Here is a 7,889-nt window from a genome sequence, read left to right as displayed (position 1 = left end):
TGGGGGATCGGTTCAAAGGGGGCTCATTTTGGGGGGAGAAGAAGAGGAAGAACAGAGGAGCCGCCTGCTGGGGTTGAAGGAAAAGAGAAGAAGGAAACAGGGTATGCCCTGTTTCCGAAAAGAAAAGAAAAGAAAAAAAAAATAAAAGGGGAGGTGATTGTTGTAATGGAAAGCTAATTTCTTTTGCAAAAGGGTGATGGATGAACCCTTGTTATGTTGCTTTCATCAAGTATATTCTAAACCTTTATTCTAATTGTTTTATATCCATTGGTATGTTTTGGATTCTTGCATATTTATTTATTAGATAATTCTTGTATGGTTTATATATATTGATGCATGGATTGTTTCAATGCTTGATTTGTCGTAGACGTAACCGGCACGATAAATACTTGGATGTTAAATTCATATTCTCAAATTGTATACTCCTTGATTAGAACTACTCTATCATATTAATCCTTAATCAAGAATCGCCGAGTTTATTTATTGAAAGTAATATTGTCAAAGAGGATTCCGGATCCCTAGCCTTTTCTATATTCTTGAATGTTATTTAATTACCTATTATTCTTTGCTTTTAATTTCTGAAGATCAACTAAAAATTACATCTAAAAATTACGCTAATAATCTATAGATCGTTCCCTGAGGAGTCGACCTCGGACTTCCGAGTTATACTACTTGTGCGATTCTCCTGCACTTGGGAGAGCAATTTTTCGAGAGCACCGAGTTTTTGGCGCCGTTGCCGGGGAACAGCTGAGTTATTAGTATAATTTTAGATTTAATTCTTACCTTAGTAGTTAGTATTTTTCTTTTAAAAAAATAAAATAAATCTTTACTACTATTTTTAATTTCCTACATAGTTTGCATCAAACTCTGATATCATAGACATTAGCCGTCTGATTGGACTCTGAGACATTTTGCAATAATCTGAACGGTCTGATTGACATTCTGAGACTTTTAAGATCATTAGATTAATACGAAACCTTGCTGCTTTCTGTTTTAAATTTTCTGCATTTATTTTTTTAGAATCAGAATTTTATTGTTATTATATCTCATTAACCCTTGTTGCTGATTGAAAATCAATAAAAAGAAAAAATTGAGAAAAGATCAAGGATGATTATTCAAAAATTAAAAAAAAAAGAGGAAAAACCTAAAATTTCAAATTTCAAATTTCAAATTTCAGAATTCAAATTTCAAACTTCAACTCATAAAATTTAAAAAAAAATAAATAAATAATTTGCTTGATCACCTATTCAATGAAATTTAATGTCATATCATAAAACATTAAAAAAAAAAATCTCTTGATTATTGCATATAGTATAAGGCATCAGCATAAAATATTCTAAGAGCTGAACCCATTTAAAAAGATAAGGTCGGGATTTCATCACTCGTCCTTAGCCCAAAAATCACCCCAGTGCATAAATATCCTAAGCTTAACTAAAATCAACTAGATGTTGGCCCCTAAGGACATTCGAGCTCAATAAGACGAAGACCACCAAAAGTTGCACCAATTTTGTTCTGTGGCTTAGTTGATGTCTAGGCAAGCTCTGTCCCTATAAGGGAGACAGTTCATCTGTTCGAGGCAAGTGGGTTTTAAATGTGATCTTTGCGAACGCATCGTGACCCCTCCACTTACCTGGGAGCTTACCTGGTCAACTCGGTTCATTAGACCGGATTGGAGGCTTAGGTGCCCTCTTCAAACCAGTTAGGAGCTATCTAGAAATTTAAGAAAAATATTAGAAATTGAGGTGTAATGTTTTGTTGCATGTTTGATTGTGAATAGATTTTTGTTTTAGGGTGTCGTTTTAGGGTATCTTTAGTTGGTACTTATATTTTTTTTAAAAAAAAAAAGAAAAAAAAGAGAGGGAAATATTTTGCATGCTAAAGTGGAATAGGGACGACACCGGTCGATTAAGTCGTACAACTTTAGATCATCCCTTAGGACACATCCTTGAAATTTCTTCGCAGTATCTCACACCTTGTGAGATGGCTGATTTAAATGAAGATGCGGAAAGCCACCACGATCGAGAACGTGAACCCCATGTTTGACCCTAAGACAATACCTACAACCGGCTAGGACTAGTCAGCCTTCATGCATAATTTTTCCTGATAATGTAGGACATTTTGACATCAAACCCGGGGTAATTCAATTGCTGCCCAAGTTTCACGGGTTAGAGTCCGAGAGTCTGTATCTTCATTTAAAGAATTTTGAAGAATTGAGCATTACATTTAGAGTGCCGAACGTCACCGAGGATGTCCTCAAGCTGACATTGTTTTCTTTCTCTCTAAAGGATAAGGCCAAAACATGGCTAAACTCTTTGCGACCTAGATCAATAAGAACTTGGCAAGATATGCAGAGAGAATTTTTAAAGAAGTTCTTCCCCACACAAAGGACCAACTTTTTGAAAAGACATATCAACAGTTTCCAACAAAAAGATAATGAAACATTTTATGAATGTTGGAAAAGATTTAAAGACCTTCTTCTCTCATGCCCTCATCACGGATTCGAAACTTGGAGAACCATTAGCTTCTTTTATGAAGGTTTATCTCCACAGTTGAAACAGTTTGTAGAGACCATGTGCAATGGTAGATTTTTAGAAAAACACCCTGGTGAGACGTGGGAGTATTTGGATTCTCTTACTGAGATTGTCCAACTTTGGGATAACGGGGATAGAAACAACAAGTCCTTGCCTAAGTCTACTAGCTCTGTATAGGGAGGCCTTTACAACCTCAGAACTGAGGATGATCTTTATGCTAAAATGGCAGCCCTCACTAGGAAGGTAGAAGAAATTGAGCTTAGGAAGGTTGAGCCTGTCAAAACTATAGAGCTTAGAAACGAGTATTGTGGTATCTGCGATATGTCGGGTCATACCACTACAGATTGCCCCACCATACCGGCATTCAAAGAAGTCTTGCACGATCAAGCAAATGCTATGAACTCCTACCAAAAGCCTTATAACGATCCATACTCGAATACCTATAACCCTGGTTGGAAGAATCATCCAAATTTTAGGTGGAGAAATGATCATCCTCAACAGTCACACCATTCAGCTCCCCCACCTGCACATCCTACTTTTGCATCACCACCCTCTCAGAAGCCGAATATTGAGGATACCTTGCAATCTATACAAACTTTTCTACAAGGTCAAGCTAATATCAATGCTCAAAATACTCGAAATTTTGAAGATATAAGGAACCAATTGTTAATGTTGACTACCGTCCTAAGTACCCAAGAGAAGGGTAAGCTTCCAGCTCAACCCCAACCTAACCCACAAGTGCACGGTAGTAATAATACGGCTCCTTCTAGTTTGCATACAGAACATGCAAAAAGCATTATGACTTTGCGTAATGGGAAAGTCATCGATCAGACCGTCCCATTGAGACCGCGAGTCACTTCTAATTCTGATGCTCCCAAAGTCGATGAAAGGAACAAAGAAGAAGTTGAGGTCCCAACTTCTACCGAGAAAGTTGAATGTCCTTTTTCTCCACCTTTTCCACAACGGTTAAAGCCGTTGCAAAAGCTCGAACCTAATTCTGAAATTCTTGAGCTTTTTAAGCAAGTAAAGATCAACATACCTCTTCTTGATGCAATTAAACAAGTACCCTCATATGCCAAATTTTTGAAGGATTTGTGTACTGTTAAGCGCCGATTAAATGTTAAGAAGAAGGCATTCTTAACTGAAAATGTGAGTGCTATTTTGCAGCACAACATTCTTCCTAAATTTAAGGATCTAGGTTGCCCAACCATCTCATGCATCATAGGCGACTTTAGGATAGAGCGAGCATTGTTAGATTTAGGGGCGAGTGTGAATTTGTTGCCATATTCTGTATATGAGCAACTTGGTTTAGGTGAGTTGAAGCCAACCTCCATCACTTTGCAATTAGCTGACAGGTCAGTTAAAATTCCAAAGAGGATTATCGAGGATGTATTAGTCCAAGTAGACAAGTTCTACTTTCCTGTCGATTTTATTTTATTGGACACACATCCGGCTTCGAACTCACAGTCTCAGATTCCGGTCATTTTAGGACGTCCATTCCTTGCAACTTCTAATGCATTGATTAATTGTAGGAACGGCGTCATGAAGCTTTCTTTTGGTAACATGACCTTAGAACTGAACATTTTTAATGTGTGCAAACAACCTAATGATCCCGAAGAGAGTAAGGAGGTTGATTGGGTTGAAACCATCGCAGAAGAATATTTGTTAGCTAAAGCAATTAACGATCCATCCGATGATAGCTTGATTGATTGGTGTCCTAATGGCACCAATGATGGTGATTTGTCAGTCACACCTATCGTGGATAGTTTGGATATCAAGATGGTCAATAGGTGGAGACCGAAAATAGGAGAATTTGAGAGGTTGTCGCCTCGAGAGGCGAAAATAGTACCATCCCATGAGCAAGCACCCAAGCTCGAATTGAAACCCTTACCAAAGGAACTTAAGTATGCTTTTCTTGGACCCAAAGACCCTTTTCCTGTAATCATCTCATCTGGACTTGATCATATCCAAGAAAGAAAATTACTTGGTGTTCTAAAAAATCATAAGGGAGCCTTAGGGTGGTCTATTGCTGACTTGAAGGAGATTAGCCCCTTAGTTTGCACGCACCGGATATATTTGGAGGACAATGCCAAAACCACAAGGCAAATGCTGTTAGATGTATGCCCTAGAAGCCAATCTGGCTGACACATTGTTAATTCTAGGGACATAATTTTGTACTTGACTATTTATTATTGAATAAATAAAAGGCATCGTTTTATTCATATTGTTTATGTATCTATGAATCGTCCAAGAATTAATAAGATGATGATGCGTATTCTTAAGAGTTAAGAATTTGAGCCATGCATCATTGGTGATTAATTTCTGAATGCTCCTGATCAATGGATCATCACAAGGATGGTGATCGATCCGATTAGTGCACACATTGCTTTCCTTATGGATGGACGAGACTCGAGTCTACAGTGTGGCGACACTGAAGTAATAGTGCAGGTGTTTGTTAAGAACAAGGGTACTGAGCGTGACCAAGACAAGAAGTCACTTGGATGTCTATCCACTCGTCAGTGACTTGCTTGATATTGCAGTAGTGTGACTGGTCCTTTGACCTGCGAGCTTCGGCTACTCACAGTGAGGTTATTGTAGTTTGATTGCACATATACATGGTCTCTAGCTATATGGGTCCATGCAGTGTAGATTGGCTGCAGTAGGTTCACTGTAGGAGTAGGGTATGCACCTATAAGGAATCTATCGATCTTAATAGATAAGGAGAGATCCTATGTGATTTATAAGACTGAGTTCGTAAGACCTCGGCCGGGGCAGATTATACAGTGGAGAAAGAGTTCTCCGCTCTCGAACTTAAATCGAATAAATCTTGACATATGACAGACGAAGGGGTTTGACGAGTTATCCATGACCTCCGTCTTGTAGGGATCCACGATAGAAGGACTGTATCACATGATAACTGCACCTAGAGGTTCATCATTCTATTCTGCTGGGTAGCCACTACATGCTGCTAGGTGTCACTGGTGGATGGTGGGACTCATAGGGATTATCTCGATGATCGATAAACCCTGACGAGTAGAGTTGGAATCGTTCCAATCCATTGAAAGGAGTTTTCAATGGTATTGTGATAGAGATCACATTATATCTCACTACCAATCAGAATAGAATCTATGGGGTCACACACATTAGAAGCACTGACCGATCCGATGGTTGAATCGTGATTAGGAATCACAAGTAATCAATTCGATTGATAAACAGTTGAAGAAGGAACAAAGGAAATTAATTAATTGGACTTAAATACGATTCCTACTTGGAATAGAATTCCTAAAGTCCTAATTGGATTAGGACTGGGAATCCTATTTGGAGTAGGACTGGAATTCTTACTTGGAATAGAATTCCTAGAGTCCTAATTGGATTAGGACTGGAAATCACAGCCTCCCACCCTAGACCTATAGTTTCACGTGGGAACTAGGACCACTTTCTAGTTGGTACTACAACGCACAAGCGGTAAGAGCAAACTGTCTTATTGGTTTCCTTTATTGCGACGTACTCTATGGGCTTATCGTCCCCCTCCCTACACGTCGACCTTTTCCTTGCTCTGGCACTGATTGACCAGCTTCATCGTCAACATTCTCATTCCCATAGCTTTTCTCTGACTTGACTCAGCTTGACCTACTTGACTCAGCGGTTAGAGTATCGCTTTCATACGGCGAGAGTCATTGGTTCAAATCCAATAGTAGGTAAAACCGGCCGAAACCCCCGCTTTTGCCTTCTTCAACTTGACACGCGTCGAATGGGAAGGAAGGACTGACTCTCCGTCTGGCTTGGTCTCGCTCTTGTCCAATTTCCTTATCCTTTAGGGGCAAGGTCGGAGTAGTAGGCAAATCAAATTTGATTTGTTGCATGCGGACCCACTTGTGAGACTGAAGAAATTGAAGCTAAATGACAATCTGAACCTACTTGCTTACAGGATCCTTAAGGAACTGTGGACTTTTGCACCTTTCTGTCTAGCTTGAGTTATCTAATAGTTCTCGGTCTACAACGATTTTGGATTGGTTCATAACGATCAAATTATATCTAGTCTTGTTTCCACTTTTCCAGTTATTCTAGATACAATTGTGAATTGGATTAGGACCAAAATTAAATAAGTCCTAATTGGATTAGGATTTCTTAAGTCCTAATTAATTATTAATCTAATGAATCAACAAGACTCCTAATTGGATTAGGATTGAAGGGTTCAATTGAGTCATGGTTCATTAAGTTCTAATTGGATTAGGACTTACCCAGATTAAACCCAAATTGGTTCACCCTTGGTCCAAGCCTAATTAGATTAGGACCTAACCATGAGTGACCTTCCTAATCCTCCTTAAAGGAGGATTAGGTTAACCATGAAGGAGGGGCACACGCCCCTCCTCCTTTTCCTTGCTTGGTGCGGCAAAGAAGAGGGGTCGGCGCCCCTCTTGGAAGTTTATCAAGGAGCTCCTACTTTGTAGGAGCTCCACATGCTATTTGAGAGGAGGCGTGGGGGCTGACCTAGGGCATCATTGAAGCCCTCTCCCTCTCCAATTCGTGGCCCCCTCTCCTCCCCTTTCCTTGGTTCAGCCGCAAGCAAAGGAAGAAAAAGAAAGGTGGCTTCTTCATCCTCCCTTCCTCCTTCCAACGCAAGGAAAAGAAAGAAGGCTGCAGGGGTTTTGTTCCTTTACTATTCTTCATCCTTCTTCTTCCTCCTCTCAAGCACATTCAAGAGTTGAAAGAAAGAGAGGAGATCAGCTATTAAAAGTTGTCTCTGCAAGGGAGCTAGCACCCCGGGGAGACAAAGAAGCTTGATCGGTTCTTGCTTCGTGTGGATACCCGTAGAGGCCGGGCACTTGAACGGCTTCAAGGTGAAGATCTACCCGCACAAGGTGAAGCACTGACCGATCCGATGGTTGAATCGTGATTAGGAATCACAAGTAATCAATTCGATTGATAAACAGTTAAAGAAGGAACAAAGAAAATTAATTAATTGGACTTAAATACGATTCCTACTTGGAATGGGATTCCTAGAGTCCTAATTGGATTAGGACTGGAAATTCTATTTGGAGTAGGACTGGGATTCTTACTTAGAATAGGATTCCTAGAGTCCTAATTGGATTAGGACTGGAAATCCTATTTGGAGTAGGACTAGGATTCCTACTTAGAGTAGGATTCCTAGAGTCCTAATTGGATTAGGACTGGGAATCCTATCAGAGTCCTAATTGGATTAGGACCAAAATTAAATAAGTCCTAATTGGATTAGGATTTCTTAAGTCCTAATTAATTATTAATCTAATGAATCAACAAGACTCCTAATTGGATTAGGATTGAAGGGTTCAATTGAGTCATGGTTCATTAAGTTCTAATTGCATTAGGACTTACCCA

At 39.5% G+C, this 7,889-nt stretch overlaps 1 non-coding gene across 1 annotated transcript; it reads right to left on the bottom strand.

The window, feature by feature from the left end:
- Positions 1–2,391: 2,391 nt before the first annotated feature.
- Positions 2,392–2,500, bottom strand: LOC149767973 (small nucleolar RNA R71). The gene has a single exon (XR_016400120.1). It is a non-coding gene; the product is annotated as a small nucleolar RNA R71 (small nucleolar RNA).
- Positions 2,501–7,889: the final 5,389 nt, after the last annotated feature.

Source organism: Phoenix dactylifera, chromosome 3, assembly GCF_051530095.1.
Source record: "Phoenix dactylifera cultivar Ajwa chromosome 3, Ajwa_hap1_PhDact_Kaust_v1.1, whole genome shotgun sequence".
NCBI classification, from domain to species: Eukaryota; Viridiplantae; Streptophyta; class Magnoliopsida; order Arecales; family Arecaceae; genus Phoenix; species Phoenix dactylifera.
The sequence above is the reverse complement of the archived record's forward strand: the minus strand, read 5'-3'. Positions and strand labels throughout refer to the sequence as shown.